Raw genomic sequence first — 24,890 nt, 5'->3', positions numbered from 1 at the left:
TGTAGTAGTTTAGGTGAAAGTAATGAGATTCTTCAATAGAGTGACTTCAGGGAACAGAGAGAAGGGGACCGATTAGCAGAATGTGGTGGAGGTGGAATTGATGGGACTTGGTAATTGAGTCTGAGAAGTGAGGGAAAGAGAAAAGGAAAAAATAACTCTCAAGCTTTTGAATATAGGTGATTGGGTAAAAAATGGTGCTGCTGACAGGGAGAGTAAAGCCCACACAAGGAGGTGAGGGAGAGGGAGGTTTGGGGATAGATAGATAGATAAATTCAATTTAGGGCTGATGGGACAGCCAGATTAGGATAGCTCCTAGGCAATCGGAGATACAGACCCAGAGCCCAGAAGACAGTAGCTGTCTGACTCCTTGAGACACCATTTAGGGTTTCCTTCTCCGCCTTATTTTACAGATAGGGAAACTGAGGCAAACAGTTAAGTGACTTGCCCAGTATCTGTAGCTCTTAATGTCTGAGGCCACATTTGAATTCAGGGCTTCAGGTCTTGAAGCCAGGTCTGGATCCTGGCTCTTTATCTACTGCAGTAGACATTGCTAGATGGAAATAATCTTTAGGAATTGGAGGGCAAAAGGGAGTGAAAAGCAAGATACTGTTAAGGAGAGATGTTCTTTGATGTGCTTCCTTTTTCTTATAATTTCCTTTAAAAAGTTGTTTATTGCTTCTTGAAAATATTCTGAAGATTATGGTAGACCCCCCCCAAAAAAAAATTGGTGCTATTCAAATCACAAGTCTAGACATATATGTGTATGTTTCTGTGTGTGTCTATGTATGTACATACATGTGTGTCTGTATATTTACATCTGTGTATATGTGTATGTCTATATATGTCAATATATGTGTTATTTAAATATATTCACATGCATACATTTATTTGTATATATTTAAACAAAACAATAATAATAGTAGCTAGCATTTACATGGCATTTTAAAGTTTGCAAAGCATCTTACAAATATTATCTAATTTGATCTTCACAACAACCCTGGGAGAAAGATATTGTTGTTGTTATTATTATGCCCATTTTACAGATGAGGAAGTCAAGACTGAAAAAAAGGTAATGATTTGCCCAGAGTCACTCAGCTAGTAAGGGTCAGAGGCAGGGTTTGAATTGATATCACTTGAAACTCTATCCATTCTATCCCCATTGTAATAGGTAGATATTTCTGGTATATATATATATGAGGAGGAAGGAGAGAAAAGAAAGAAGAGGGGGAGAAGAAAAGAGAGGGAAGGGAAGAAAGGAAAAGGGAGAGGAGGAAAGAGGAAATGGAGGGGAGGAGGCAGGGGAAGGAGAAAAGAAAAAGATAGGAGAGAATCAGAATGTTAGAGCTGCCATGGTCTTTAGAACATAGATTAGAACTAGAAAAGATATTAAAATTTAGAATATTAAAAAGCACAGCATACAAATGATTGAAGCTGAAAGGGCCGTTTGAGATCATCCAGTCTTACTTCCCAGAAGACTGATATCACCTATTTAAGAGATGAATGCTTTCCTTGGCCCGAGCGGTTGCTACCTTAGTACCCAAACTACTTAGTGGAAAAGGCGAAGGAGGGAGTGTCAGATTCTGCCTTCTCCCCCCCCACCCCAAGGTTTGACTCCACAATAGGATTTGTTGGCTGTGACTAGCAGCCTGCTATGGGCCCGATGTCCAAAAATGGGTTTTATGGAGAAGTTAAAGCGTTTTTACCCCTCTGCTCTAACATAAAAGCTGCCACATCATTAAATAAAGGCTTCACGGGGGGACACAAACACATAAAACCCTGACCCTGGGCGACAAGTGAATTTGCAGCTTGCCCGCCCTCTCCAGAGATGCTGTTACTGAGCCGCTGTCTCTGGAGTGGGAGTTGGTGAGATGCTTCCTTTTTCCCATAGTCAGACCTTGAGGATTTTCTCATCTAGGATCTCTCTTAACCAACATGCATAATGCGAGAAGGTGGGCAATCTATGGCCACCAATAAAGTCCTGGGGCTGGTGGATAGTCTGAGGGTTGTAAAAGTCAAATAATTTGTTCTTGGTGGCCCAGATAATCTCATGGGTTGGATTTAAACCCAGCAACTTAAATCTGAGCTCAGGTTTTCTATTCATTGTTCCATCCTTGTCCAGTTGAAGAAGGGGGCTGGAGGGGCTGAGGGCAAATGCAGCTAAGGCATGAAAGTAAAGTGTCATCAGCTTGCATTCTCCAACTTGCATTATATTTATCTGGGTCCCTGTGTTATCATCACGTAAGCTCCTCAAGGGCAAGGATTATATTTTCTTTCTTACTGAACCATCCTAATTATCTGGAATAGTGCTTTACACATATTTGTTGAGTGAATGAACAAATGAATGAATACATCTGTTATATGGGGACATATATACATACACACATATATATAGTGTGTTCTATACCAGACGACCAAAGGGTTTCATAACACACAAAAGAGCGAAAATCCCTGTTGTTATTGTTGTTGTTCGGTTGTTTTTCAATCATGTCTCTTTGTGACTCCATTTGGGGTTTTCTTGGCAAAGATAGTGGAATAGTTTGTTATTTTCTTCTCTAGCTGATGAGGAAACTAAGACAAACAGAATTAAGTGTCTAGTGTGCATTTACCAGGAAGAAGTGAGACTTGAGCTGGGCCTTTGAAGGATATGGAAGTTTTGTTTAGGCGAGATGAAAAAGAAATTATGTCAGACCCCACAGTGTCCAAAAATAACATGACCACACTGCTAGAGATGGAACCTGGTGCCCTGAAATCTTGACCTTCTTATTTTTTAGCATCTCTGTCCAAAGGTTGAAGTTCTGGCCCTCTTGGAACCAAGGCCCTGGCACTGATGGCCACTGCAGGTTTTTCCCAGCTCTCCCCAGAATAACTGAGAGTATCCTCTTCTAAGTTCCTCTAGAAAATATAAGTAACAGCATCTTTATCTCAGCCAATCCATCCTGGGCAACCAGCCAGAGACGCCAAGAGGTAATGAAAAGGGGTGACTTGAGGAAACAGCCAATAATGAGCAGAGGGCACAAGATGGGCCTTTAAGTGAACTCCTTGCCCACTGAAGAGAGAGGCCCAAAATCATGGGTTTAAGTCCCTTAGTATTATAACCATGGCAGCAGAAAGCTGGGAAATCCCCTTCCTTTATAGATCATAGATTTTTAGAACTGGCAGGAACACTACAGGTCATTTAGTCTGCTTCCTCCATTTTACAGATGGGGAAATAGAGTTCTAGAGAAATTAAATAACCAAAATTCTCATTCCATCCCCTATTCTCTTTCCACTAGACCCTGCCATCTCCCTGGGGCCTATATTGAAGAAGAAATTTGGCCAAGCTCACACAGCCAGGGATTGGCAAGGGTGGGATTTGAACCCAAGTTTTTTAGCTTCTACTCTAATGGCTTTTCCACTATTGTAAAAACTCATATTTCTATAGCACTTTGTAGTTTAGAAAGTGCTTTTCTCCTAGTAACCCTCTGGGGTGATATAAGTGGACAGAATAGTCACAGAATCTGGACCTGCCCCTTCCTGTGACATCTTGGTCAAGCTGGTGACACTTTACGTTCATGCCTTAGCTGCATTCTCTCTCAGCCCCTCCAGCCCCCTTCTTCCACTGGACAATTCCTCTTGAATTTGTCATCTTGAGGAAGGGCACATACCAGTCATTCTTCACTCTTTCCTTGTCTCTCCTCCTACTTTTCAGCTCTCTCTTATATCCTGTCTTCCTCATTAGGTCCTTGGAGGTAGGAACTTTCATTTTTTTGCCTATATTTTTGCCTCCAAAAGTATCTGGCACAAAGTAAGTGCTTTGACTCGTCAATCTCTCTGAGCCTCAATTTCCTTGCCTATACAATGGGAGGATTTCATCAGCTGGTTTTCCAGGTCCTCTTTTTTTTTTTTTTTTTGAATGCAGGAAAGATTTATTTTACATTCTTGCAAGAATGGGTGCCTCCGAAAGTAACCAACCCAAGGTCCTTTCCAGTTTATATCAATGTTTTAAGCCCTGGCTTGATGGCTAAATGAGCTATGTGACCTTGGATGGGACTCCTAAGCTCTGTAGGCATCAGCATCTTAATTTGTAAAATCAAGTAGTTGAACTAATGATCTCTGAGGGCCCTTTTAGTCTTCAATCCTGTGATTTCAGAGATGGGGTGTAAAGTTTATTACCCTCATTTTATTTGTGAAGGAATTAAGGCTCAGAGAGGTTCAGTGGCCTCTCCAGGCTCACACAGCTAGAAGGCATCGGGGGACGAAGGCACCTCCCCTCTGTGCTCTGCCCCCTGCCTTGCCAGGCAACCTTGAGAAAGTTAGTTAAAACTCCGAGTTTTCCTCATTAGCGAAGCGGAGGAGGTCTGGCCCAATGCTTGACAAGCAGAAGACCTTGGAAACCAAATGATGAATTCAAGACTGCAGCTGCTGTTTAAGATGAGGAAAGGGAATCGCTCATGCTGTCAATCGAAGGCCATTCCAAGGTTCTTGTCTCTCCCCTCTATGGAGAGACAAAGCCTTCCTTCCACCAGCTCAGGGCACAGGTCTGTAGGAAAAAAATCAAGAAAGCCTCTAGTTTTCCACAGTAACATTCAGACTTCAGGTCTCCCAGAGGACAAACTAATGAGTTGGATTTTAGTAATAGAGAGTGTAAAAGGCACTTGGCTAGCTTGAGGAGCTCTGCAGTAATTCCACCATACTCCTGGATCTTAGCTTGCCTATTAGTGAGAAAAAGGGATGCCGAGAGTTTTCACCTTTCTCGTTTTTCTTCCTTCCTTCCTTCCTTTCTTTCTTTTCTTTTTTTTTTTTTTGAAATAGATTTCTTGAAACTAGGCAACAGGGAAATGTCACTGTTATCTCTGTTGAAAGATGAAGGAGCACACAGGTGTGAATAGAAAAAAAGAAAGCTAATTTTTAAGTAAGCAGGCCTAGATCAGCTATCCTAATGTGTGTTTCCCCAAAAAAGTAGTCACCACAGAGGATTATTATAATGATAGATCACATGTTTTAAGTGAGATGGTGTATTAGGATCCTGAAATGGAAATAGCCTGCATTTAGTCTAAGGGTCTTATCCTAGGATTCACAAACTTGATTTTTAAAAACATTTCAGCAACTATATTTCAACCAAATAGGTTTCCTTTGTCATCCTGTGAATTTGATTTTGTATATTTAAAATCATGATTATGACTACGGTCCATAAGAATCAATAGACTGTTGCTAAATTGATTTGGGCCTAAAGAAAAGTTAAGAATCCCTAATCTTATTTTAACCCTCTCATGTATAAAAAGAAAAGATTGATCGATTGATTCTTCATTTATAAATAAAAGGATTGATGCTTAGAGTTGGGGCAAAATCTGGCCAAAGTCACCCAGCTGGTAAGTTAGCTGAGCCAGAATTCTAACCCACATCCCATATCTCCAGACCTGATGCTCCTTCCAGAACACCTTGATGTTTGGAAATATCCAGAACTCATCTGGAGCTACATCTGCTGTATATGGTGGATGATCAAGTTGGGTGGTAGCATTTTTAATGAGCTGTGACAGTAAATAACGAGGCTGGTTTCCCTGCATGGCTCATAAACTGTCTCTGAAGGCCCTTCTCAAAGAGAAAGGAATCCAGGACTCTGCTGAACCACAGGAGCCTGGCTGGGATGATGGCAGCCTCCCAGGGTCTTTGCATTGAAAGAGGGAGGGATTCCTCTGGATGTAGAAGCTCTGATAGGTTTAACAAATTGATCCCATTACTTTATTCTCACATACCTCCCTGGAGCAGGGAGGGGGCACCATAGTGCATAGAGTGCCAGGCCTGGAGTCTGGAAAATTCACCATCCTGAGCTAAAATCTGGCCTTAAATGCTTCCTACCTGTGTGAACCTGGTCAAGTCACTTCACCTCATTTGCCCCAGCTTTGTCATCTGTCAAATGAGCTGGAAAAGGAAATGGCAAATCAGTCCAGTACCCTTCCCAAGAAAACCCTAAATGGGATCACAAAGAGTCAAACAGCTCTCTGAGAGTGAATTTTAACTGTCTGTGGTGAATAGGATCTACCAGAGCCCATAGTCCCCCCAAAATGGTTGTGGAATGAAATTCTTTTGGAACTTTCTGTAATATTGATAATCTCTTTCATTTATTTTGTTAAAAAAATCCCTTCTTTTATCTTCCTCCTCCTAGATGCTTTATAGATGGGGGATTCCTAATCATTTCTGAATCTTGAAACTTTTTTGGTTACTTGGAAAAGCCTATAGTGAGATCCCTTCTCAAAATAATGTTCCTAAATACATTTTTAAAAAATTGTTAAGCAATTTCAGCCATCTCTGACTCTCTGTGACCCATCTGGGTTTTGTTTTGTTTTGATTTTTGGCAAAGAGACTGGAGTAATTTGCCATTTCCTTCTCCAGTTCTGTTTACAGATGAGGAAACTGAGGCAGACACAGTTAAGTAACTTGCCCAGACTCACACAACTAATAAGTGCCTGATTTGAATGTAGTCTTCCTGACTCCAAGGGCAGTTCTGTAATCATTATGTCACCCAAAACAAAGCATGGAGGATTTCAAAGGAAACTAAAATTAAAATACAGTATTCAAAATATATTTGTTCAAAACCAAGGTCATAAAAATTAAAATTAAATTGAAATGGAAAAAGCCAAGTCACAAATGACTAAACACATTGTGGTATGTGAATGTAATGGATTGTTACAGTGCTAAAAGAAATAATGAATATGACAAAAAGCATCGAAAGATTTATATGAACTGATGCAGAGTAAAGTACAAAGAGCCAAGAAAACAATACATACAATGACTATAACAATGTAAACAGCCACAAAACAACTAACAGAGAATGCTTCAAAATTTCAAAGAACAAGCCTCGCGCCAAAGAAGAGAGATATGAAGATATGCTCATCCCTTTCAGAGATCACAAGTCCACAAGTGTATTACATTGCACTTAGACTTATTGCATTGTATTGATCAGTTTTGCAATTTTTTCTCTCTGTTTTCTTTGTCTTTAAAAATTATTTGTTACATAGGTGTCCATTTGGGAAGAACGGTAGAGAGAAACTGGAAGTTTTTGATGATTTTAAACAAAAAGATATATATTTTTTAAAAATCAAAGTTATGGATCCAAATTTTTTTTAAAACCCTGTTTTAGGTCAAAATGAATTAAAATTGCTTCTTGTTAGGATTGGCTAAAGGAACTAAGTATGTTTAGCCCATGAAAGAGAAAACTTGGGGTAAAATAAGTCATGTTAGTTGTTGAGCTATGGATGAAAAGAAATTAGGGGAATAGAAATGTATGGTGAAGTAGAAAGATGTAAGATACGATCTTACATCATCCTCTAACCATTTTTGTATTTCATTTGAGAGTAAAGGATTCAGGAAGTAAGCATTTATAAAATGCCTACTATGTACCAGGAGCCATGCTAAATTTTTTCCCCCACAAATATCTCAGATCTGCCTCTACCACTTACTTTCATGGGACCTTGGGTAAGATTTTATTCAGCTTTTGTCCAATTTTATCAACTTCTTCATTGGCGAGAGCTCTTCTCACTCGAAGTAGATAAACCTGTGACTTGTTTTGTTTGTCCCTGGATGGCAGAATGAGACACAGTGGTTACAAGTGATGGAATGGCTGATTTAAGGGGAAAAACATCTTAACTCTTAGCGTTGCCTAAAAGTGGAACTGATGCCTTTACAAGTAGTGAGTTCTTCATCACCCGAGGTCTTCAAACAGAGGCAAGATGATGGCAGGAGATGATGAAGAGGGGATTCCAGTTCAGGTCTAAGTTGGAATAGGTGACCTCTGAGGTCCCTCTCAACTCTTAAGTAAGCTTTTCTGATTCTCTGAACATTTCTAACATCCTTACTCCATTCCTTGAGATAATTGGAGATGCTCTAGGATGTCATAAAACTTGGGCTAGAAATCACAGCTTTATGAAATAGATGTATTCATGAAAAGTTGGCTGTGATGGAAATTTCAATAAATCTAATATTTTTCACTGACTTCCATTAGAAAACTGTAGATGAGTTCCTAAAGACATTTTGCCTGCAGATGTAATCATGCAGCAAAACTTTCAGAAGCATATATTTAACAGGGAAAAAAAAAATACGTTTTTTAAAGAAATCACACAATTGCTGAGAAAGCTTCCTTAGGGGAAATACTTGGAAAATGGCATATTTCGGTTAATTGAATTTCTAGTTATAAAGGTTATAAATAAAACTATTTTGAAAAAAAATTTTAGTAGGTTAGAGAGAATGTAATCTTTTTAAAAATGGTCATTGTGCAAGCAGGGCCTAAAAATTGGAGATTTTTTTCACTCTTCCTGCTACCTGGGTACCCCTTCCCATCCTTTCATTTCCAATTCCTATAGAACCTTCAAGGTCAAATTTAAATGTGACCTCTTTCATGAAGCCTTCACTGATCTCCACCCTTCTACTTTCCCATCCAACTCCTGTGAAGCTTTGTTTTTCTTTTTTCTGAAACCTAGATTGAGCTGCCTTTTAGTTATTTGGTCATCTGCCTTATTTCTCTTACTAGATTTTAAACTTCTTGAAGACAGGGACTACTATATCTTATTCTCTATAGCTCCTCCTCCCCCAAGTCCCAGGCCTTTGCTTTTAGTGTGAACTCAGTAAATGTTGGTTGAATTGAATTAATTTCCCTTTATGAGATGGTAGGAATTCATTAGTGGTTAATTATACTCTCACTGAGGGCAGCTAGATAGCACAGTGGATAGAGTACCAGCCCTGAAATCAGGAGGACCTGAGTTCAAATGTGACCTCAGACATGTAATACTTCCCAGCTGTGTGATCCTGGTTAAGTCATTTAACCCCAATTACCTCAAGAAAACAAAACAAACTCTCCCACCTCCCCAAAATTTATACTCTTATTGTGCTCTAAGAGCAGAAACATATATAACCAGGGTAAACATAATCCTGTCTTCATAAAGCCTTCAGTCTAAAAGAAGACCCAAAAATATGTACACTATTGTATTGTAGTATACTGTTATATATGATAGGATTGATGTAAAATGCAGAGAAAAAATACTTAAAAATAAATCCCCTTCTTCTTTACATGGATGCCATCCTAGTTCATGTCCTTATCACCTTTTGCTTGGCCTGTTTGTGTCTTTTTACATCAAATTTCTCACAATTAAATGAATTTTCTAAATCACAGGTCTAAACACTTAACTCCTCCATAAACTGTTGTTACTATTGTTTAGTAATTTTTGACTCTTCAGAACCTCTTTTGCGGGGTTTTTTCTTGTCAAAGATACAGGGATAATTTGCCATTTCCTTCTCCAGAACATTTTCCAGATGAGGAAACTGAAGCAACTGGGGTTAAGTCACTTGCCCAGGGTCACACAGCTTAGAAGTGTCAAAAGCTGGATTTAACTCAGGAATATGAGTCTTTCTGACTCCAGGCCTGAAGCTCTATCCACTGCACCAACAGATGAACGTCCCCTGCTCCCCTCCCCAGAAGCTGAGAGTAAGACAAAATTTTTTTTTTGTTTTGCTGTGTTTTGTTTTGAGGAGGTGATGTTAAAGAGGACGTTCTGACCACAAGTGTATTTGAACTATGAGAGAGGGCTGTCTGTACCTGTGCTTTATGGGGATTAGGAGGGATCACAGGGACTAGATGGCTGCTACGGGGGAAAAGCACCTCTCCTTCCTCCACAGTCAGTATACTTCTTTAATGTTGTATTCTGGGACAAATCCTCATCTGGAACAACTCCAGTAGGAGTTGGGGCTTTTCCTGCCCCTTCACTGGCCTGAGATCATGACTTTTGTGATCAAGTCCCTGCTTTCAGTTTGTCTTCTTGTCATTAGTTTGCCCTTAAGTTAAATACAGCAACAGCAACACAAAGAGCACCCCAGTTACCTAAGGGTTCTGGCTACTTGACTGATTAATCATTTACAATGATACTGTAATATTTGCATATTTTATCATCAGATGCAAGTTATAAATAAGAATTTCATCCTCTGGGAGCTATATCTAGCAAAGAGCTTTAGAGAGAGAATGGAATGACCTTATAAAGAGAGGGTGGTCTTTCTCATTAAATGCTTTTAAAAGCACGACCCTCTAATTATTTTTTTTAAAAGCTAGGAGTTTATAAACTAAAAGCTACTAGCGAAGTAATGGGCCCCTCCAATAGCTGTGACCTGCTGGTTCCCTGGGACTTAGTTTGGATTTATCCCCCTTTTTTCTTAAAAGTCCATAAATATATCTAGAACTCCTTCCCTTAGCTACTAGCCAAGCAATTATTGAAGGGGCAAAGGTTGGAGAGGGGGATATGGTGCTGAGAGACTAACAAGCACATCAACTGAGTATGAAATGTCCCATATCTCTAGCTTCCAAACATCTTTCCAGTTTATATTCTTACATATAATAATATACATAGTCTTATCTTTTGAGAGCATGGCCATTGTTGTTAGTGTTCAGAAGTATCTAGCAATACATTTCTATATCTAGTGATACAAAATTTCCATTGTTTCAGCTACCTATTTTCCCTGGTTCAGCTTACTTGGCTCTGGATTCATTCCTAGAAGCCTCCTTGAACTTCTCCTCTTCCTTCATATTCATCATCTTATAATATTATAATAACATAATAATATAAAAAATAATAACATATCATGCTATGTTATATTATACTAAAATATATTATCATATTGTATTATATTGTCCACATAGACCTCCATTTAGACCTCCTCCAACTGATGGGCATTTACATTGTTTCTACTTATTTACTATTATGAACAATGCTGCTCTAAATATTTTGGTGTATACAGAACCTTTCTGAAATATTTCTGAAGGCCCTATTTGGTACAAAGCTCTGTGCTGGATGCTGTCTCTGCATTGTTCAAGATGACAAAATAAGAAACACATAGAAACATATATATGTTTATGTGGTATAGCAACATATTTCTTTGTTACATAAATTATAACATTTCTATATTTATATTTAAATATATGTTAGATATTGTTCATATATTTATGAATATATAAATTAGAGTTTTACTTTATATTTAGATATAGGTTAAAATGTTTAGATAATGTTATATATTATTTATATATTTATGCATATAAATTATGATATTTCTTTTATATTTAGATATATTTATATGTTTAGATGTATTCTATATTAATTTATATGTATTTATATACATAAACATATATATAACAATATAAGACAGCACATGATAATAATAGGCACAATTCATGTATGCTATAGGCGTTCAGAATGTAGAGAGGCTGGAAGTAGCCATGATACAAAGGAAAAGGACACTGTCTACAGAGTCAGACTCGGGGTTCAAGCCTACCTCTTAATACTCGCTGACTGTGTAACATTAAGTAAATGACATAAGTTCCTAGGATTTAGCGTCTTCTTAGGTACAACTGCCCTGTCCTAGTTATTTTATGATAATTTTATCTCCAGAACCAAGAATGCTCATTGGTAGAAGATGGCATTTGAGATCATCTGCCTTGCAAAATGATGGGTAGGGTCCCAAATAGATTTTAGAGTTCCAATCCAGTGGGACCTGTAATGGTCATGGTCCCCTTTGGAAATCTGGTGTAGTTTACAGAACCTTCTCAGAATATTCTTTTTAAAAAATTCATATTTGAAACAAATGATAAATTTTAGTTAGAAATTAGTGAAAATAAAATATTTTCTTTCTTCTCCCCCAGAAACTGTTAGACCCCATGAAGTCTCCAGATTAAGAACTGCTGATAGGATCAACTCTCTCTTTTTACAGATTTGGGGAAATGGTATCGAGAAAAGAATATTTCAAGATAAGGGGGTGAGGAAGGAAGAGGAGGAGGAGGGAAGGGGCAAAGGAGAAAGAACAGGGGATTAATAAACAAAGATGTGTAGGATAGAAAATGTAAGCAATGACTTACAAAATGACCAGTTTTGAGGTGTTGAGCCACTCTAAGACCAGGATCAGAGGATGCCAGAGATCTTCATGACCCCATAAAATGGCCCTAGGCTGGAACAGACCAATGGACAGCCTCTCATCTTAGGGGCTCTCTTTCAGCCACAGGCCTGCTCTGCTCCAAATGGCACAAGACCTTCCTACCATGGTTACTGGAGTAAACAGAGGAAATGTCTTCAGCCCAGCTAATTGTGTGGAAAATTGGAAAAGAATTGCATGTAACATTGTTGGGAAATGAAGTCTGCCAAGCGAGAGTTATCACGGGGAACAACACAGCCTGAGCCTGCCACGGAGAATCCACCTCTGGGCTCAAGGAGCTCAGCAGCGTGTCAGCTCCCTTTTCCCTTTCTCCAGGCCCCACTCTCACCCCCCTCCCCACTACCAGAGGTGGAGGACTGGCTGCCAGGAAGCAGGAAGCAAGGTGGGGGGGTGAAGGTGGGAGAGAGGTTAATAACCCAGGCTAGTGGCCAGTCCATTTTTAATATCCAGTTACTTCCTTCCAAAAATCCATAAAGATTAGGAAATGAAATCAATTAGTTCTTTTCTTCTCCCCTCCTCCCTTCCTTTTTTAATCCTCTTCTTTCAGCACTCAGAATGGCAAAGGGAAAAAAAGTACATTGAATGTGCCATTGGAAAGCCTGGAATCAAATTCCATCTCGGTTACTGAGTACCCACATCACCTCACCCTCTCTGAACCTCAGTTTCCTCATCTGTAAAAGGAGGGGGTTGAACTTTATGGTCTCTAATATCCTTTTCAATCCTCTCAGCAGTGACTTCAACAGTCAGAGAAAATAAAGATGCCATTTCCTCCCATTAAGTTCTCCCCAAACTCCACAATGCTCTAATCTAGCTCTACCCATTTACAGATTGGGAGTAGAAGCACAGAAAAAGGGCATTTCAGGAAAAGGGAGGTGAGCTTTTTTTTTTCTTTTCACCAAAGAGTTTTTCTTTATTTTATTTTATTTTTGGTATTCTCAGGCCTTAACACAGTGCCAGGCACATAGCAGGCACTTAACAAATACTAGTTGACTGATTGGTTGACCTTGAAGGAAACATAGAGGTCATCTAGTCCAACTGTTGTTTTTCAGATGAGTAAACTGAAGCATCAAGATGTAAAGTGACATGCTCAGGGTCACATGGTTAGTGTCAGAGGTAGGATTTTAACTCAGATGTTCCAGACTATAAGCCCAGCCTTATATCCCAGCACCTATGAACCATCACTCGCCGAGAGCCTGTCATGCATGCGACTGAAATAGTAACGGAGAAGTGTAGGAGTAGAAGGAGGCAAATGTTGGCAGTCATGCTGTGCCAGGGTATACGCTCAGAGTAGCAGGGGAAAGGGGAAAAAAACAACTGAGACGGTACGGTGACTCATTTTGTGTGCATGTGTGTAGGACTGTGAAAAACATGGAGACTGATGCAGATGAAGGACGTATCCTAGATCCTAGAACTGACAGAGATGCTAGAGATCATGGAGTCCAAATCCTTCGTATTACAGAAAGAAAAAAGCAACGACTTGAAATGGAAAGTGATTTATCCAAGCTCACACAGAAAATATGAAACCGACAGAAGTAGTCGAACACAGTTCCTTCTAGGGAGAATCCTTCAGTTTTTCCATGGTGAGGTGCCTCATGGGTCACTTTACTAGAAAGAGAGTCACAGAGAGAGTCCCTGGATCACGGCAGAAGCCCAAGAGTCAAAACACCATCAGGAGCATGGATAGGCCTGATCAACATCACTTCCTAGTTTTTTCACGGGGAAAGACATGTGCTAAAAATAGATCAGTTACAGAATTGCAGTGTTCTAGAAAACACAGGTTTAATTGGCAAGTGGGACATGGGGGGGATGCATCTCATGGGATCTTAGGATTCTTGTACACAAAGTCCTCCGTTTATATTTGGGTGTGGTCCATTCCTTGTAGGGAGAAAAAAAATGTCATAAATAATGGTTAGGTTCCCAGCTAGTCCATAAATACCTTTTTAGTTAGTAATGCAAGTTAAATGGATAAGAGGGGATTCCTACTGAGTTCTGTATTATTCCCCTTTGCCCTCCTGGGACTTGACCCATGCCCTCACCAACTTCCCTCATCCTCCTGGTCCCAAATATAATACTAAACTCAAGCATCTTATTGTGAGGCCTGAGGAGGAAAGGTAAGAGAGGGGAAGAGAGAAGAGGAGTGGTGATTGGAGGTGATGAAAGGAGCTGGGCTAGAGTGTTGGCTTGTGGAAACTGACTACAGCTGTGCCAAAGAAAATGAAAGTGAGAGAGAGAGAGAAAGACAGTGAGAGAAACAGATGAGAGAGAGAGAGAGAGAGAGACAGAGAGAGAGAGTTTTATGCAGTTTTTTTTTCATTAAGTTTCTGTCCAAATAGAATTGTAAAAATAAAAACTCCATCCACAGACTGAAAACAATCTTGAATCCACAAGCCTATGATGGGAGGTAGAGCCATATCTTACAAGTCCATAGTACTTTAAGGGAATGCTATAGACCTCACTTGGGAGATAGATCTCAGACCCTGGGAGGTCATTCTTATACCCAAGCTTTATAGGGTCATTGCCAAGAAAAGGTGTTCTAGATGCAAATTAATTATGTCAATGTGATCTACTTTCATCTTTATTTTTACAGATGAATAAACTGAGACTGAGAGGTTAAAATGGCTTGCTCATGATCCCCAAGCTTCTGAATGTCAGTGATTAGGATTCACATTCTTATTTCCCAGTTTTAAGTCCAGCAATCTTCCCAGGTCCAACCCTTGTAAAAGAATAACAATACCAGTACCCAGCTCCCAAGGATATTGTGAGGATAACCTCACACACCTTACACACCTTACAATATGACATAAAGCCTAGCTATCCTCCTCCTTCTCATCGTTATCGTCTACCGCCTGACTTCCTTACTTATGTCAGAGGTATATTTCTTTTCAAAGAGAAGCTCTTCACAGGAGAATCAAATGAGATAACATTTGTTTAAAAAATAAAGCATTTACAATAATCTTGGCACTTGCTTATTCCTTTCCATTCAATGAGAGAGTCAGAATTTGATCTTGACAGCTGTTTTCTACTTGCCCCTTATGGTCTCCTCCCAGTTCTACCATCATCATCTGGATAGCCAGGGTCACCAGGACACATCTTTCTCTCCACACAACTAAAGCCAAAGGTGAAAGTTCTCCCTGAGACAAGATTGGACTCAGCTCTAGTTTCCCTTTCCAGACTGGTTCTGTGCCTATTGCAAGCTGAACTATCAAAGTGGCTATTTCATCTGGGGGAGTCAGAAGGGATAATAATAAAATTAGCCTTTGAACTCTCCTGTGGCTTTCTGAATGTTCAACTCCCTAGAGAAAGGCTGTGTGAGTCTACTTTTGTCTGAGAACTTCCCACAGGCTTTTCTGCTTGTCCAGAGGTGTTGATGTTATCCCGAAATAACAATAACATGGGCTACCAAAAAGCCAGTGAGGTGGAGAAAGAAGCACTAGCTTTGACATCACAGGACTTGAGTTCAAATCTTGCACGTGATCTTGCATATTCTTTACCTGTTGAAAGAAGGGATTCTTTATTTCTTTCTTTCCTGTTTTACTTCTCTTTCCTTCTTTTTCTCTTTCCTTCCTTTCTTTTTTCCTTCTTTCCTTCTTCCTCCCTCCCTTTCTTTTTCTTTCTTTCTTTCTTTCTTTCCTTCTTCCTTCCTCCCTTTCTTTTTCTTTCTTCCTTCCTTCCTTCCTTCCTTCCTTCCTTCTTCCTTCCTTCCTTCCTTCCTTCCTTCCTTTCTTTCTTCTTCCTTCCTTCTTCCTTTCTTTCTTCTTTCTTTCTTTCTTTTCTTTCTTTCTTTCTTTCTTTCTTTCTTTCTTTCTTCTTTCTTTCTTTCTTTCTTTCTTTCTCCCTTCCTTCCTTCCTTCCTTTCTTTCTTTCTTTCTTTCTTCCTTTCTTTCTTTCTTTCTGCAATTGGGAATAAATGACTTGCCCAGGGTCGCACAGCCAGGAAGTGTTGTGTCTAAGGCAGGATTTGCACTCAAGGCCATGCTCTATTCACTACACCATCTAGCTGCCCCAAAAGAAGGGACTCCAAGATAATTTGAAATTGTGAATTGTTGTTTTGTTTTATTTTTGCTTTACCTTTGAATTCCGGGCACCTAGGACAGTGGTTTGCACATAGTAGGGCTTAACAGATCCCTGTTAGATGGGAAGGGCTTGGATAAGATGATCTCTAAAATTCCAGCTCTAAAGCCTACAATTCTAATTTTGGCCTAAAGTAAGGTTGTGAAATTGACTTGTAACATATGAACCATGACAGCTTGAGATCTCTGCCAGACCCAGTGTGTGTGTGTGTGTGTGTGTGTGTGTGTGTGTGTGTGTGCGTGTGTGTAAATTTTCTTGCCTTAGTATTTTATGGGAATAAAATGAAATCTTTTCTAATTATGGAGAAATTATAAAATGAAATGCACATTTTTAGCTGAAGGGCAAGGACCAAAATAGATCTTTTTGTGTTCCTGAGTGTGCCAATAGCCTTTTCCCTCCCCCAGGTCCTTGTCCTGTCTTTTATCCATTTCTCCCTCTTTTCCCCCTTTCTCCTTGCCTTCTCTGAACTTACCAAAAGTAATTTCCCTTCTACTGAAAGAATAGCACCGTACAGTATCCATCAAGTGCATTTATTAGATACTTGCTGTGTACAGAACACTAGGTGTGGTGGAAGGACACCAGAAAAGTAGATGCCTCTTTGCCACATGATGAGGAACAGAATATGGGAGGAGTGACATTATGAATGGAGACAAGGAGACACCACTGTATGGAGGGAAAGGACTGAGCAGAGAACATCTCTGGCCCCTTCTGCTATTGCACCAAGTATAATTTCACCCTTGACACTCAGACAGAATAAAAAAGATAAGAGAAAAATGACAGCTATAGGGTAACTTTCCCATGCCTGTCTTGGCTATCTGAGCAGACCAATGGCCTGTGAGACTTGCTGTCTTGTCATTAATAATGTCCCCTTTCAGAGGTAAGGAATGACTGGATTTTACAGTTTCAATATGTCTGTGACTTCATTCATGTGGCTGAGCATGCCATTCCCAGAGCTAATAGAAGTCTGTCCCCCCAAATTTTAAGATTGCTTGGCCTAAATGCCATGGTCTCTAAGAGCCCATTCTTGGTTGATCCTTGTAGACATATCCCCTTATAATTCCCCCATAGAGGGATCCATCTGATGTGGCTCTCTCTGGCCGTTAGATTATTTTGCAGGTACCAGTGGAGAACATGGGCTAACCATCTGTTATCCTTCGCTTTCACTTCATGACCTGCTCATCTCCCATATGTCCTTGATAATGTATTTTCATTAATAGTAACTTGCAGAAGTCTGCATTCACCGTCTGTGCATTTTTCTGTTGCCCTTTGGTTATTTGTGATGGTGCTTAATACAGGTTTGTTAGATAGATGTATGGATGAATGGATGGATGGTTGGATGGTTGGATGGATGGATGGATGGATGGATGACTTACCAGCAACACACCTGGCCAGATGTGCAGAAAGACACCTACTTCCTGACCTCTAGCCAGCTATGGGGACAAGGACTGATAACCCTGGTGATCAGATGCTCCCCCCCACCCCAGCATCATTCAGGATGGTGTGTCTGATTGATATAGCTATCCAAACCTCTTCGCTTTTTCTTCTTACTAAGCTATTTATCTCCATGACATCCAAGGTTTTGTTTCCCCTCAGCACTGAGAACTCTCTGAGGACAAAAACCTCCTTCAATAAATTAGACACAATAAATAGTACAGACAATCCTAGAGGTGGATTTGAATATTTGCATATTCCTTTCAAATATTCCCTGAATATGAAAATAATTAAAGTAGCACAGTGGGGGCCCCACGTTTTTTAAATCAAAGAAATGTGAGCTATTGTTTTCAGTGGTTTGTTGTAGCTGGGGCTTTGTTTGGCTTTTTAATTTGCTGTTTATGAGTTGCCTGGAAGGAAACAGAAGGAAAGGAGGGGGGAAATATTGCATAACCATTAGAAATCCAAGCAGAGTCCCATCCTGGAACTGTTTCCTCCCTGAGGAATCCTTAGGAATTCTTGCTACACTTTCTGTAGGGTGTCTCTCCAAATTCACATAAATGACAAAAAGAGGGGCTATAGAATTTGGCATTAGAAAGAACCCTCTTTCAACTCTCTCGTTTCACAGAAAAGGAAACTGGGGCCCAGAGATAGGAAGGGATTTGCCAGTGATCATGTAGGCATTGAAGTCAAAATTATAGCGAAGGATGATTTCCCTTTATGACATCCAGCCCAAGTGTTGGTCTAGCTACTGCCTGAAGATCTCTAGCAACAGAGGCCACCCATTGTACAATCTAGATGTTAGGGATTTTTTTCCTTAACCAGATATAAAATCCTTCTCTCTTCAACTTGCACATATTGCTCCTAGTTATAACATAGCATAATCCAATTGAACCCGTTGGCTTGTTGACTTTTTTTTTAATTTAGCCCTTAGCCCTCAGAGAACCTGAAGTACAAAATTAAAAATTAAGACACAATCCTGGACCTCTAGGAACTTGCAATCCAGAAGTATGGTCAAGCACAACAAATTACCTAATCCCCTTTCATATTCCTCTCCACTCACTCAGTCAATGGATCATATGTTAATTATGCATCGACAGTGTGGGATGCTGGGGATACTCTCAAGAAACTCATATTATACTGCAGAACATAGAAAGTATATACAAAATTATATTTAGCATTAATATGAAGTTTAAAAGTAAGAATATATACAAAATTATCAAAAACAAAGCAGTTACAGGGGAGGGTATTAAGAGTTGGCCGGGATCAGGGGAGCTTCATACAGAACATGGTACATCTGAGAGGAGCCCTACAAGGCGGATGTAAGAAAGGAGTTCATTTGGGGTATGGGAGTAGCCAGTGCTACGGCAGAGAGATGGAGATGGGAAATGGAGTCATGTGTGGGGAACAGAAAGAAAGCCAGATGGGGGGGCAGGGATTTCAGAGTAGGGGAGGAGCAATGCCCAGTGAGGGTGGCAAGATTGGTTGAGGCCAGAGACTACTGGAAGCCTCTACAGTTGGTCGAGGCATCAGATAGTGAGAGATGTGTATAAGGAAAATTACTGCAGCAGCAGTGTGTAGAATGGACTGGCCTGGTGAGGGATTTGAAGTAGGGAGACCAATTAGGAGGCTTTTGCAATAGTAAAGGAGAGAAGTGGAAAGGGCCTGATCTACCCCTTAAAGCTGAAAGGGATGGGATTTGGAGAAGTGCAGACCAAATACAAAGTAGGCTGGGATTTTCAGAAGGATGCGTTTTTGTCCTGGCGAGCTCATTGGCTTGGAGCAACAGGAGGTAACTGAGCTCTTGGAAAATGAAATAAAATCATAATAGTTAGGATTTATATAGTGCTTTAAGGATGACAGAGCACTTTTAAAATATCTTCTTATATTATTCTCACAACAACCTTGAGAGGTATTATTCCTATAGAGGCAGCAAGGGTGGTCCAGTGGATAGAATGCTAGGCCCTGAATCAAGATGACCTGAATTTAAATTTGGGTTTACTAGCTGCATCTTGTCTGCCTCAGTTTCCTTCAGTGAAAAATAATAATAATACAATTTATAATCATAATAATAATACTGACCTCCCAGGGTTATGATGAAGATCAAAAGAAATAATATTTGTAAATCAATTAATAAATGCATATTCTATTCATTTAACAGATGAAGAAACTGAGACAGGCAATGATTAAGTGATTTACTTGGGGACACAGAACTAGGAAATATCTGAAGCTGGATCTAAGGTCTTCCTGCCTCCGGTGCTTTAGCCACAACTATTTCCCAGATCTCCCAAATTTCAACCCAAGGTTCTTCTTGCTACATTCTTCCATGCTCCACTCCCCCCACCCCAAACTATCTCTAGGAGTCCTTATTGTTTGGATTTCCACCACTATTGTCCAGGAATAGCTTTTCTTTGGCAGAAGCAGAAGGGAACCCATTCCCCAAGTCTCATAATCCTTAATTTCCTTGATTTTTTCCTGATCCCCTTATTCCTTTGGAGGAGCAACCCTATTCTCCCAACCGCCTGGTCCTGCACCCCATATTCATGGATTAGAAGAAAAGCCTAGAGTATTTTAGGAATTTGTTCTCCACAGAGCTGCCAAAGTGATTTTTCTAAAGCATCAGTCTTGACCATCTTGTTTCCTTTCCCCTTACTCCACTGGTTTCCTCTTGCCTCTGTAATCAAGCCATCAATAAGCACTTATTAAATACTTACTACATTGTGTTAAATACTTAATTCTTAATGCATGTGTTGAATTTAGGGGACTCAAAGCCAACAACAAAATAATCTAGGAAGCTGATACACATCAAATACACATTCCTCTATTTGGTATTTAAAACCCATTATAGGCTTGCTCAAACACCTGCATATAGTATAAAACCACTTGATACAATAAATTTATTTGAAGATTGGAACCCAGACCGACTTCCCCCCTGCCCATCCCAACAAAGACTTTATTTGATTGCAGTATTGAAACCTGCAAAAGCATCAGGAAGCATCTGGACCTAACTTCTCATGTGTAAAGAAGGAAATCAGCCCAGAGAAATGAAGCACCCTACCTACGATTGTATGATGGAAGAATTCGAACATGAGTCTCCTGATGCCAGATCTAATTTTTCTTTCTCCACTCCCTGCTAAAAACTGCAGCCTACTATCAGGAGTTTGGTATTAGAACCAAAATGGGATTATTTCTAACTTGAAAGTGTAAGGAGCATGAAATGCTCTAGAACATTGCCTTAGGACCACGCTTGATGTCCTGAGCTGAGTTGGAAGTTGGAGAAAGCCACGAACTCTCAGGTAATTCTTCTTTCCCAACATGGCCCATTCCTGCCCTCCCTTGGTTGGGTTTCTTCTGTGTCCAATACACAGAGTAGTTATGGACTTTTGTCCTATTCCTCCTGTCTGCTGATAGGAAAAGGATGCCTTTTTGCATTGGAACTTCAAAGGACAATTTGCTTGCTTTCTCCCCATTAAACAAGGCAAATTTGACAGAGTACAAAAACCTCATGGCATTGGAGGCATGAACTTTTATTCAAATGCTACTTTTATTCTTTTCTACCTGGGTGATCTGAGACAACTTCTTCCTCTTCTGGCTTTCAGTTCCGACATCTGTAAAATGGTACTAGAGGAGAGATACCTAACCTTTTTTTTTGGGGGGGGGGGGCTCATGGTCCCCTGGGGCAATTTGGTAAACTCCAGAGACCCTTCTCAGAATAATGTTTTAAAATGTATAAAATAAGTTGTATAAGATTATAAAGAAAATTATATCAGAATTTTTTTAAGTAGACCCTAGATTAAAAATGTCTGAACTAAGTGGTCTTTTAGCATTCTTTCAATTGTAATTCCTATTAAAGTGCTTGTTAAGCAAAGATGAGAAGGGAAGGGAAGGATGGGAGGAAGGAGGGAGGGAGGGAAAGAAATGAGGGAAAGGAAGGAAGGAAGGAAAGAAGGAAGGAAGGAAGGAAGGAAAGAAGGAGGGAAGGAAAAAGCATTTATTAAACTATTACTATGTGTTGCTAGGTGAGGATACAAAGCAAAAACAGTACCTGCCCTCAAGGAGCTTATTCTAGTCATGAAAGCAATACATGTAGATGAGGGATACTTTGGACCAGAAAGTTCCTGGGAAGGTGAGTGGAGCCATGGCAGAGTACATTGACACATCCCATCCAGGAATAATTGCACAGTTGATTTGATGGTGAAATAATCAGGCTTCTTGATTCCAAGCTCATTTGATCCTGCAATCATCTAGACCGTGGTAGAGCAGAGGCATCCCAGGAGTAGGGAAGTAAACTAATGTCAGTAGTCAACCACCTCAGGATATTTGTATGGAGCTAGGGGAAAATTTCTCTGATAAAAATTGGCTGAAGAGTTGAGGAAGGAGGAAGGGAAATCTTTGAAGTAGTGTTTGATATGACAAAAGTAAGATAAGAGTAGTTGGAGCTTTGTCTCTTGGTTAATTGACTGATGCTGGAAGAAGTAAGAGGTAATAAAGAGGGGCGACAAGAAATTTAGACTGAATATGAGGCAAGTTAGGCGAGTGAGGAAGGTTGGATTTTAAAGTATTGTAGAGTATAAAAGAAGAAGGAGATTAAGATTAAAGAATGTCTGAGTTAGAAAGATCCTTACAGACTATCTAGTTCAATGTCCTTCTTACTGGGCAGATGATCATTCCAAGGTCTCATCTGCACACTCATGACTCTAGAGTCGGTGTGGCTTCTATACCAAAGGTAATCAAACAACTGCCAGGGTTCCAACCAGCCTGTCTACTTTTGTTCCTATACAAGCTGAGTGCTTTTTATATTTTAAGATATAATAAAGCTTTATTCTAATATGTAGAAGACCACCCTTAGCTCATGAGCCATGGACCATAAATTGCTAAACCCTGATTTATACCACTCTGTCAGGATTCAAACCTAATTTCATGACTTTCTCAATCTATATTACATAATTCTCTCTGTCTCTCTCTGTCTCTCTGTCTCTCTGTCTCTTTCCCTTTGTCTCTCTTTTTCTCTGTGTCTCTGTCGCTGTCTATCTTCCCCGACTTGGGGATCCTGGAGAAAGATAACTGGGGAGCCCATCTGTATCTCTCTGTCTCTGTCTTTCTCTCTTCTCCCTCTCTCTGCTCTGTCTTCCTGGCTTTTTTGGTTTTCTTGATCTCTCTATCTGCTGTCTCTCTTTCTATCTCTTTCTCCCCCACCTTTCCTTTTCCTCCGTGTTCCTCTGTGTGTTTGTCTGCCTCTCTTTCTGTCTTGTTCTTCCTGAGTGGACTTTTCCCAACTTAAGACAAGGCCCCACGAAGTCCAGAAGCCTTCCCAAACTGCACCATTGTGGCTTTTGCTCTAACTTTTGAACAGTCAGGGGAGCTTTAGGCCTGGATGGCATGCTTGCAGTGGGTCTGGGTGCCTGCTTGAGTTGTGAGCGGGGAGAGAGGAAGGCGTCGCTTAGACATCTGTGAAGGCAGATGGAACACTGAAGAATTGCCACAAGATTTCAAAGATGTCACAGGCGTCACCATTTTCAGGCAGGAAGGCAGGGATGTAGGCTGTGGCTTTGATCTTGACGTCTTTCAGCTGTCCTTTGCTGGCAAGATCCTGGTTAGACTTGGCCAGGATCTACTGGGAAGGATGAACTCAGCCGGCTGCTCTTGGAACCACAGCAGAGCTTTACGCTGAAACAGGTTATAGGAGGTCTCATCCTGGCTGCCGGCCAGATAGAGGGGAAATGTCGGGAACATTGTCAAACCTCAATGCTGTATTCTTGACCTCCAGAAGCATTTGATCCCATTAGCAAGTAGAGGTTGCAGAAGTCACTAAGCCAGTTATCCAGAGTCCATCCTGAGGGCATTTTGGGCAGAGCTGTGGGTATCCAGAGTCTCACCTATTTGGGGGATCACAGGGTCTTAGAACTATAATAATATTAATAATAATAATAATAGCAGCAAAATCCATAGAGAGATTACATGCTTCTTTTTGGTAGTAGGACCTCTCCATACTTTTAAAAATAATTGAGGGCTCCACCAAAAATATCTATCAACATCTACTATGTTGGAAATTAAAACATCTTAGAATTATTATTAAAATAGTCTTGATTTTGAGAATTCCTTGAAAGGACCCTGAGAACCCCAAGTATCCCTGGACTAGGCTTTGAGAACTGCTGGCTGAGTGGATAGAGAGAGCTACCCTTGGGATCTGGAAGTTTCTCATCCCATTTCTGTCATGGATTGGTTGTGTGGCTGCCTCAGTTTCCCTTTCTATAAAAATTAGGGATGATAATAGTACCAAACCTTCCCGGGTGGTTGTGAGAATAAAATGAAATAATAATGGTAAAGTACTTAGCATAGTGCTTGGAACTTAATAATGCGATATAAATGTTATCTACTATCATCATTATTATTATTACTATTATTATTATTGCTGGCTGTAAAACCCAGACAGATCATTTCAGTTCTCTCAGCCTTTGCTTCCTCATCTGTAAAATGGGGATAACAAGAGCACCTACCTTATTGTGAGCCTCAAATGAGATAATATCTGTCATTCATTATGTTTCATGATGTATAGTCACTTTGTGAGGTTGGGAGTAAAATTTTTCTTATCCCTTTTTACAGATGAGATTCTCTAAGAGGTTCAGTGATTTGCTTAGGATCTCAAATTATGAAATGTCAGAAGGAGTATTCCATTTCCCAAATCAGGAAGACCTGAATTCAAATTGAATCTCACACACTCACTAGTTGTGTAGTTTTAACCTCTTAAGTTAACGGCTGATTGCCTCAGTTTCCCCAACTGTAAAATGGGAATCATAATAGCACTTAGGATCAAATTGTGAGGATCAAATGAGATCATAGTTCTAAAGGTTCTTCTCCCAATGCCTGGCATAAAGTAGGTACTAGATAAATGCAGAATCCTTTCATTTCCAATTGTTCTTTTGACACCAAGTCCTATCTTCCTATCTCTGTCATATTACGTCTTGTAGAAAATAATTTGGAGATACTCCAACTTCAATTCAACAGACTCTGACCCTTTCATTTATTTCACAAGTGATGGACTGGGAGAGAAAGTGATTTATGGAACACAGAGATGAGAATTAGTGGAGGCTACACTCAAAAGTCAGTGATCTTTCTATTAGACCACACTTGCCTGAGGAGTTCTTCTCCAGAATTAATGAAATTAAATACTAGCGTGTTATTCTGTTTATTCTAGAGCTGCATTTGGCAGTATTAGAACATACTTATGGCTCTCTGGGAATTTTTCTTGCCTGTAGAAAATTTCCCGACTTGGGGATCCTGGAGAAAGATAACTGGGGAGCCCATCTTTGCTAATGATCAGCCTCTGGAAACTTAGGGGCAAGGCAAATCCCCTGAGCTTCATCAGTGGACGTCTCTTTGTTCCACAGATTACAAAGGGAAAGGAGCCTTTTACGAATTTTTGTTGAAAAAAATTGTCAAGATTATTA

The 24,890-nt window shown here is 40.0% G+C and overlaps 1 protein-coding gene across 1 annotated transcript in view; it reads left to right on the top strand.

The window, feature by feature from the left end:
- Positions 1 to 24,890, top strand: part of GSE1 (Gse1 coiled-coil protein) — a 776,456-nt gene that overhangs the window by 154,586 nt on the left and 596,980 nt on the right. The window lies entirely within an intron of this gene.

The sequence above is a fragment of the Antechinus flavipes genome, chromosome 2 (assembly GCF_016432865.1).
Source record: "Antechinus flavipes isolate AdamAnt ecotype Samford, QLD, Australia chromosome 2, AdamAnt_v2, whole genome shotgun sequence".
Taxonomy (NCBI): domain Eukaryota; kingdom Metazoa; phylum Chordata; class Mammalia; order Dasyuromorphia; family Dasyuridae; genus Antechinus; species Antechinus flavipes.
Note: the sequence above shows the minus strand (reverse complement) of the source record. Positions and strands in the feature narration are given on the sequence as shown.